This window comes from Triticum urartu, unplaced genomic scaffold, assembly GCF_003073215.2.
Source record: "Triticum urartu cultivar G1812 unplaced genomic scaffold, Tu2.1 TuUngrouped_contig_10150, whole genome shotgun sequence".
NCBI classification, from domain to species: domain Eukaryota; kingdom Viridiplantae; phylum Streptophyta; class Magnoliopsida; order Poales; family Poaceae; genus Triticum; species Triticum urartu.
Genome location: NW_024110989.1, coordinates 2,412 through 11,787, shown reverse-complemented (window position 1 = coordinate 11,787; position 9,376 = coordinate 2,412). Strand labels below are relative to the sequence as shown.

General features: G+C 44.0%; 1 long non-coding RNA gene across 1 annotated transcript; it reads left to right on the top strand.

Annotated features, from left to right (window-relative positions):
* The first annotated feature begins 7,033 nt into the window (after positions 1 to 7,033).
* Positions 7,034 to 8,813, top strand: LOC125526449. Its single transcript, XR_007291683.1, has 4 exons — positions 7,034 to 7,153; positions 7,245 to 7,332; positions 7,474 to 7,515; positions 8,414 to 8,813. It is a non-coding gene; the product is annotated as an uncharacterized LOC125526449 (long non-coding RNA).
* The last annotated feature ends 563 nt before the right edge of the window (positions 8,814 to 9,376 follow it).

The window sequence follows — 9,376 nt, the reverse complement described above, 5'->3', positions numbered from 1 at the left end:
TTGCAGACTTTTCAGACGACGATTGAGGTGTTTAGGTCGTGGTTCTATACTCAGTGATGCCGCTGGAGTTGATGGACCCATTTATCTTCCAAGTCTTCCGCTGTTATCTTTAAAATATGGCCTTAAGCCATATTTATTGTAATAAGTTCTTTTTGAGCCATCGATGTAATAAGTGTGTGATTGCAACTCTGCTATAAAACCTCGATGTACTGTGTGGTGTCAGCATTACTGATCCAGGGATGACAACGTAGCACAGTAGACGTGATCCATTCGGGTCAGGTCGCTACAATAGTGTGCTGAAATTTACTGGCCCCGCCGGAGGAGCTTGCTAGCTCCTTGATTAGCCGCTTCGAGCGCTTTGTATTTGGTCGTCTGCGGCCTCGTTTTTGACCGCTTTGTGTGCTATCTATCGGTTTCGCGGGAGCAAGCTAACTGACCATGGACATAAACGAGGGGAAGAAGAAGACGTGGGAAAGAATATAACGAATATTCTGTTTTACAGTTTAAGTTTGAGGGGTTTGTTCTGTTGCAGCTAAAACCAACCCGTAAAAGAGCATATTCTATGAATATCCTTTTATACGGGTCCGTTTTGCGGGGTCTGCCTCTGCGGCCGTCCGTGCCGACCTGTAAAACTGTTTTTCCGCAAACTACAAACGTGTTTTGCGGGGTGTGCTAGAGATGCTCTAACGGTGCCTTCAATTGGATATTTTTTTCGAAAAGGAGGTTATCCCCCAGCCTCTGCATCATAATAATGCATGCAGCCATTTTATTAATAAGCAAATAGTTCAACAAAATCTCCAAGTCTCGAAAAGAAAAATGGCTCAAAAAAAGCTAAAAGCATGAAAACGGGATAGCCACAACTGGCAATATAATATAAGATAGGAAACTAAACACCTATCCTATTACATGACCGCCATCCAAACCGGTTGAACCCGAGCTACCATCTCCCATCGGATAGATCCAGTAACCAAACGCTCCCTGGCCTCCGTCGGAGTGAGTAGCGACCACATACGGATGAGTGTAGTGGTCCGGAAGATAACCTGCAAGAAATGAATTTTTGTTGTTCTGTTAAAAACCAAATTGTTTCTGCAGTTCCAGACTGCCCATAATAAAGCACATACTCCTACACGGATATGTCTCGCAGTTTCAGAGTCTAACCCATCTAACCACGTCCCAAATAACGTGTTGATGTTATTCGAAGGAGTAATATTAAAAGCTAGGTGCACTGTCCGCCACAATTTTTTTGCCAAGGGACATTCGAGAAAGAGGTGTTTGATGGATTCGTCCGAATCACAGAAGCTACATCTTGTAGATCCTGTCCAATTGCGTTTTGCCAAATTGTCCTTAGTTAGAATGACTTGTTTATGGCCAAACCACATAAACACTTTGATTTTTAAAGGCACTTTGACTTTCCACACATGTTTCGAACGAGGAATGGTGCTAGAGTTGATAACATCCAAATACATGGATTTAACCGAGAACTCTCCATTCTTTGTTAGTTTCCAGCTCAACTGATCGGGTTGTTGAGAAAGGTGGACCTCCATCAATCTTCCCACAAGGTGGATCCAAGCTTCCCAATGATTTCCCGCTAGAGTCCTCCTGAATTGAATATTTAGAGGATTTGACTGTAATACTGTTGCAACATAAGCTTCTCTTCGCTGCACAATATTATAGAGAGAAGGATATTGGAGTGCAAGGGGCGTTTCCCCTAGCCATGTGTCCTCCCAGAACCTCGTGGTAGTACCATTTCCAACTACAAATTTTGTCCTGTTGAAAAAGGTTGATTTCACTTTCATCGGTCCTTTCCAAAAAAGCGAATCAGTCGGCCTCACCGTCACCTGGGATAGTGTTTTGGAATGAAGGTACTTGTTCTGCAGGATTTGGGCCCACATGGCATCCGTCTCTACAGATAGCTTATACAACCACCTGCTGAGTAAACATCTGTTCTTCACCTCTAGGTTTTCAATGCCGAGACCCCTTTTGTCTTTCGGTCTACAAATGATATCCCATTTAGCGAGCCTGTATTATCGTTTTAAATCATCACTCTGCCAGAAGAAGCGCGATCTATAGAAGTCTAGCCTTTTTCGGACTCCAACTGGTACCTCAAAAAAGGACAAGAGAAACATAGGCATACTCGTAAGAACCGAATTAATGAGAATTAATCGGCCTCAGTATGACATAAGCTTGCCCTTCCAGCAGCTTAGTTTCTTTTCAAATCGATCCTCAATGCACTTCCATTCTTTGTTAGAAAGCTTGCGATGGTGAATTGGTATACCCAAATACGTGAAGGGTGAAGACCCCAATTCGCAGCCGAACAAATGTTTGTAAGCTTCTTGTTCATCTTTAGCTCTTCCAAAGCAGAACAATTCGCTTTTATGGAAGTTAATCTTTAACCCCGATAATTGTTCGAACATACATAACACAAGCTTCATGTTTCTTGCTTTTGCCAAATCATGCTCCATGAAGATGATAGTATCATCAGCGTACTGAAGGATCGACACTCCGCCATCCACTAAATGCGGAACAAGGCCACCTACTTGGCCGTCATCCTTAGCCCTTCCTATTAGGATTGTCAACATGTCGACCACTATGTTGAAAAGAATCGGTGACATCGGGTCACCTTGCCTCAGGCCCTTGTGTGTCTGAAAGTAATGACCTATGTCGTCATTCACTTTGATCCCAACACTCCCTTTTTGAGTGAAAGAATCTACCTGGTGTCTCCAGGCCTGATCGAATCCTTTCATATGCAATGCCTGCTGAAGGAATGTCCATTTTACTTTATCGTACGCTTTTTCAAAATCCACTTTGAAAACCACCCCATCAAGTTTTTTCGTGTGGATCTCATGGAGCATTTCATGCAGAACTACAACCCCTTCTAGGATGTTTCTGTCCGGCATGAAAGCAGTTTGGGAAGGTTGCACCACAGTATGCGCAGTCTGCGTAAGCCTATTAGTCCCCACCTTGGTGAAAATTTTAAAACTGACATTAAGAAGACAAATTGGCCTGAACTGTTCAATCTGCACGGCCTCTGTTTTCTTAGGAAGCAAAGTGATTGTTCCGTAGTTTAAGTGAGACAGCTGTAACTGTCCACGGAATAAATCATGGAACATCGGGAGCAAGTCTCCCTTGATAATGTGCCAGCACTTCTTATAAAACTCCGGCGGAAAACCATCCGGTCCTAGAGCTTTATTGTTCTTCATTTGTGAAATTGCCTCAAACACCTCTTTCTCCGAAAATGGGGTGGTCAGAATATCGTTCTCATCCGCAGCTAGCTGAGGGATATCCTCGGTCCTTGACTCATCCAAGGATACGAAATTATCCTCAAGAGGCCCAAACAACTGCTTATAGTAATTCGTGATGTATAATTTTAGGTTCTCCTATCCTAAAATCGTCCCCTCATCTTGCTCGAGCTGAAAGATCCTCCTCTTTCGATGCTTGCCATTCGCAATCATATGGAAGAACTGAGTGTTATCATCCCCTTGGACGATTTTGCGAACTTTAGCTCACAGTGCCCACTTCAATTCCTCCTCTCAAAACAGTTCTTTCAGTCTCATTTCCGCCTCCACTTTAGTTACCAACTCCCTGGTATCTAGAATGGAGGACTCGGCTTTTAAATCTAGGGATTGAATAAGTAGGAGCCTTTCCTTCTCGACCTTATATATCCCACTCAAATGTTTGGCCCATCCACGTAAGAACTGTCTTAGGTGCCTTATCTTATTCTGCCATCTTTCAACATTCGACCTCCCCCCTGAATCTTTAGCCCATTCTCGTGCTATCAGATCCAGGAACCCTTCTCTTTCAAACCACGCTAATTCGAAAGAAAAAGTGTTCTTGTTGCCCACATGCGTTTCTTCTCCAGAGTCAACCAGCAATGGGGTATGGTCGGAGATCGTGCGAGATAACGCTTGGACCATCACAAGGGGAAACTTCTGCTCCCATTCGACGCTAGCTAGGACACGATCCAGCTTCTCAAACGTCAGGATTTGTAACGTGTTGGCCCAAGTGAATTTTCTACCAGAAAGCTCTGTCTCTCTAAGATCCAAGCTTTCAATGATTGTATTGAACATAAACGACCATTTGCCGTCAAATTTATCATTGTTTTTTTCCTCCCGACGTCGAATAATGTTAAAATCGCCCCAACCAGAATTGGGAGGTTCTCGCTACCGCAAATACAGACTAGATCCGCCAAAATGTCTGGTTTGAGTTCAGGCTGTGCGGCGCCATATACTGCCACCAAAGCCCAATTAAACCCATCGGCCTTCAATCTGACCCGAAACTTAACCGCAAAATCACCCATAACCACATTCCGGACTTTCAACGTATCGCATTTAACCCCAAGTAAAATCCCACCGGATCTTCCTGTTGGAGGTAAGCAATGCCAATCAAAATCAACACCTCCCGATAATGTACTAAGAAACCGGGGAGTAAAATTGTCCGTTCCGGTTTCGGAGAGGGCGATAAAATCCAACTTGTGCTCTAAGATGCATCCGCTAGAAACCTTCTCTTAGCCAAGTCCTTAAGACCTCTGCTATTCCAAAAGGTTCCTTTCATATTTCATCATGAAATTTTTTAGTGGTCCGGGCCCTAGCACTTCTACGCACAACCGAAGCCGGATAAATCTTACGTTTCCACTTGCGTTTAGGCTTGTTTTGGTCCTCTACTCGGTCCTCACAACCGAGCTCATTGGACCTAACCACCGGAGCATCTGCAAGAATGGAAACTCTTGGGGAAATAGGGCACTCATCCGCCTTCGTTTCAGGAAGTGAGGGTGCAAGATCCGCACAAAAACAATCAAGTACCCTAACTCCCAACGCATCTATATCCGAATCGTTCATAGGTTTGACCACCGCTAAGTTTCGAATCATTTCTAGAGCGCGCTCCGCTTCAAGATCCAGGATATCATTAACGGATTTAGAAATTTCACTATCATTACTACCTAGTGAAACTCCCAACTGATTTGCATTATGTATAATCTCATCATTAGAAAAATGCAAAAATAGAATTGGAGGTATTGACTGACATACCAGCAGTGACTTCAATGTCATGAAGCTTGGCCGCCCGCATGGTGCACCTTAGCTGCATATCATCAACATCCGGCTGATCCTGGAGGCGGCAACTCATCCAACGACCTTCGGGCACAGGATCCGGAATCCCTCCGAAAGCGATGATCTCATCCCGCGTGGCCCCGTTCGGGGTAGGGCCTCCTGCCCGACCCCCAACAGGGCTCAACAGAGTTGAAGCCACCGGGGCGCTGCCAGGTGACGTCGCCCGAACCGGTGCAGCTCCTTCAGCCACCATCGTCTCGGGGCCCAGCGCGCCCAGCGGCGTCAGCCTGGGTCCGAAGACAGGGGATGTGGCAGAAGCCGCCCCCTCCAGCGGCGCCAAGGGAGAGGTAGGGGCGGAGGCCACCTGCCCATGCCCCCCTCCCGACCCGGCATCACCACTGGCACGCGGTACGACCGCAGCTGTGCAAGGCGTCACCGGGTGCCTCGTCTGTTGCGAAATGAATCCAGAGGAACTCTGAGACCATGCCGAAGAGGTCATGGATTACCATATCCGTCGAAGCTGATGACGAGGAGGATGAACACCCTTTCAGGAGGTAGGACGGTAATTAACAAGATTGCAAAAGAGAGGAAGAAGCATGGAGGCGTCGACGCCTACAAAGAGGAGCTTGATGCTATGATTGAGAGCAAGAAAGCATTGGCAGCCAAACGCAAAGAAAGGACGACAAAGTGGAACGAGCTCAAGTGCTTGGAGGACGAGAAGTGGAGGCCCTAGTTGGTGGCCGAAGAGAGGAAGGTGAAGGAGGAGGAGTGTAGGATTGCACTCAAGGAGGAAAGGCTTGCAAAAGATAAGAAGGCCGAAGAGAGGGTTATCATGTTCATGGACCCTAACGCGATGGATGCCACGGCAAGGAAGTATTGGGAACTCACTCGTTTAAAGATCATAGCCCAATCGGAGGCCTCTCGTGGGGGTGATGGTGGTGGCCATGGGGGTGATGGTGGTGTCTATGGAGGTGATGATGGTGGTGGCCGTGGGGGTGCTGATGTTTTCTTTGGAGATGATGAGCACGAAAGTGCTTTGAACGTTCAGCCGAAACATGCCTTTGGTAGGGCTGAATCCACGACATAAGACATGCAATGTTGTGGTGATTTTGGATCAAACTTGATCGATGTGGTGCCTTTTGGATGAACTTTGTGCATGTTTTAATTTGAATTTCTCGATGATATGAACTATATGCATGTTTATATGGTCGATTTGTTGTGTACGTTGAATTTGAATCTTTCGAATGCTTGATGAATTATTGTGCAATTCTTTGAAATGTATGTGATAAAGGCTGGAAGAATTTGTCAATTTTTTTAGAGAGTTAAATATAGGGGTTCAGCTAGGTTCCGCAACCTTTGGCGGAGCAAATTCTGAAGGAGTTAAGTATACGGAGGCATATAAGGAGTTAAGATATAAGGAATCAGCTAGAGATGCTCTTAGTGGTAAAAACACTGTTTTGTTTAGGGCCCAAATGATACTATTCTAATTCTAAGGAATGATTTTCAGACCAAAAACAGCCTCTCCCAATCATTCTCCAATAGTTAAGTTGTTGCTTGGTAGCAGATGATCATCTTCCAAAGTGAAACTAGACCCAGGTGTAAAGAAAGAAGCAGTCAATACAGATATTTGACAAGGAAGACGTCACATAAAAGTTTCTCTTTTAAGCCAAGTATCGTCTCAAGAGAATGGGCTTCCTGTTTTAATCCTAGATCCTGTTTCTAGCTTCAATTAAGCACTTGACAAAGGAAACACGACTGTAGAAATAAAAAGTGTATGATGGAGATGACATTTATCAGCGATTGAAAGCAATCTCGAAGTAAACAGCTTGCGTTCAAATTTTCGGGTTTGAATTCAATCTTTGATAGGTCCATTTTGTTGGCTAATTAGGTATATAACCAGCTGCGGTAGAGAATTAATGCTGGTAAAGTTGGTAAGCACGCATCGGAGATTTAATTCCAACCTCATACCTGTACTGTTGTAGTGGATTTGTTCATGCTTGGTTTCTGTAGCAAGTTACTAACCGGTTCTTTCGATTCTTTGGACAGCTTGATCTGAACGAGCAGTCAGTTCCAGAGTCAGTATCTGAACTAAATAGCTTCGCTCAAATGTAATTACTCATCCATCACACCTCCATACACTGATCGAGCTGTGCCTAAGATTATATATTTGGCATTACACACACTGCTGTCTAATTTCAGGGCCCTGGAACTAGATGTTAAAGAGATGAGCATGGCTGAGCTAACCCGCTTCGAGGAAATTGTTAGAGAAGCATTGGCAGCTGTTAAGGTCAGCTAGTTTTTTTATCTCCACAACATTGTAGCGTACATTTGAAGTTCACCTGCATAACGATTTCATTTGCAATGTTAATGAATGTGCATGTATATATACAAAAATGTTTGAGAGCTGCTTTTTTTTGTGTGTGTGCAGAGCATCCGTATTATGAAGGTGGCTGAGCTCACCCAAACTGAGGTTACTTCGAGAACGCTGAAGCTCCAGTATTTTCTCTAATGCAACTAAAGTTTCAGTATTGATGGATGAACATAGTAAACATAGAGTTTTTTTACGGTACATCATATACTACCTCCGGAACCGAGGAGTATTGAATCATCTCAGCCGTTAATTAGCGGGGTAGTTTTGTCAAAAAAATATTATTCCGTAATTTGTAAAATCTCTCATGGTGACCATCCTCGTCTGACCTCGTGGTTGCCATCGCCGGTCATCAACGGTGCATGTCCAACAATCGATCAGAGCCGCGACCTTCATGTGGGAGCTCTAAGTCTGTGATCGGGCATCAAATCAATCAGAAGGCCATGGAGCCGCCCCTACGGCGTCCTGGTCAGCAGCACCGTCGTTGCTGCAGATCCCTCTCGGAGGTTCGGCCGCTGCTTGTGCGTGCGTCGGCCGCGGCTGCTGGCTTGATCGCCGGAAAACAATCGCCTGCTCACATACGTACTAGTACTGCCAATCAATGTATTGTACATGGTGATTTCCTCGGCCAAAAAGACCTTCGGCATGGATCCATATGTACAATCGCCTGTGTTGCATCTCATGTCCGCCGGAAAATATTCGGCCGAACCGGTCGCTGCAGTCTCGTCAGGCAGGAGACAAAACACACGGATTTCTCAAAACATGTAGAGTTTTGGTATCTATTTTGTAAGTCTTCCAATTTTACCCCTTGAACAAAATAGACTACTGATTTTTCCTAGTAGTATTGGTGGATCTAGTCCATTGAATCACTGGAAATGGACGGGTTACATTATTTTGATGTGCCGTAAAAGGTCTCACAAACATATCAATTGTTCATTCACAGTTAGTCTTCATGCATTGGTTAAGTTACTTTATATTCTTGTTGTTCTTCTGTTCATAGGCGAGATTAAGGAGAGATCCACAGAAGAAAGGGGACAACTGGTCGGGCCAAGAGTCGGGAAAAGAGTGAGGCTGTGAGAACGTTCTGGAAGGGGAGGGTATATATACGTAGGCACAGTCTACATCTGCATCCAGACGTTCAGAACCTGCAGCCAATGTTCATGCTTGCAATAGCCGACTCGGTTTATTGCCTAAGGTTAGAATGACCTCCTCAGGAAAGAAGAAGCGGGAGCTCTGCTAGTCTGCTATATATCGCCTAAGAACACTGAGCTCAAGTATCTTGTATCAAATTCAAATATGCCGTTCTTACGATACAGCCGGGGCTCTGCTATTTATTGCCATAAGTGCAATTCAAGAATTACCATGTATTGTTCTATTGTATCGAACATTTGTTTTTGTTCCGTCCATGTACATGCCTGTACTTGCATTCGTTTGCATGAGCTCGAGTTCATATGGTGTAAATCCTGGCAAAATATTAGTAAGAAGAAATGAATTATCCGACGAAAAGTTTGGTGACCGCTATATCTTGCTTAAGTCAACATGGAAGAGGTGCCCCTATATCTTGCATTCAGCGAATCTCACTTCCGACTCGCTGAAGGGGGTGAGCGAGGTGGGCTAGCCCACGAGCGCGGGAGGCCACCGCCTGTTTTCTGTTTTTTTGTATGTTTTTTGTTTTTTCTTAAATTTTGTAATTTTGTTTATACTATACAATTTTCTTGCCTATGCTATAAAATATTATATATATAACAATATTTTACAAAAAACATTTAAAAAATGTTGATCAAGCATTTGAAAAATGTTAATCAAGCATTACAAAAATTTTGAAAAATATAAATCAAGCATTTAGAAAATTTTGAACAAATATGAGAAAAATGTTAAACAAGTATTTGAAAAAAAATATAAATCAAGCATTCGGAAAATTTTGAACAAATATTTGAAAAATGGTAAACAAGCATTTGGAAAA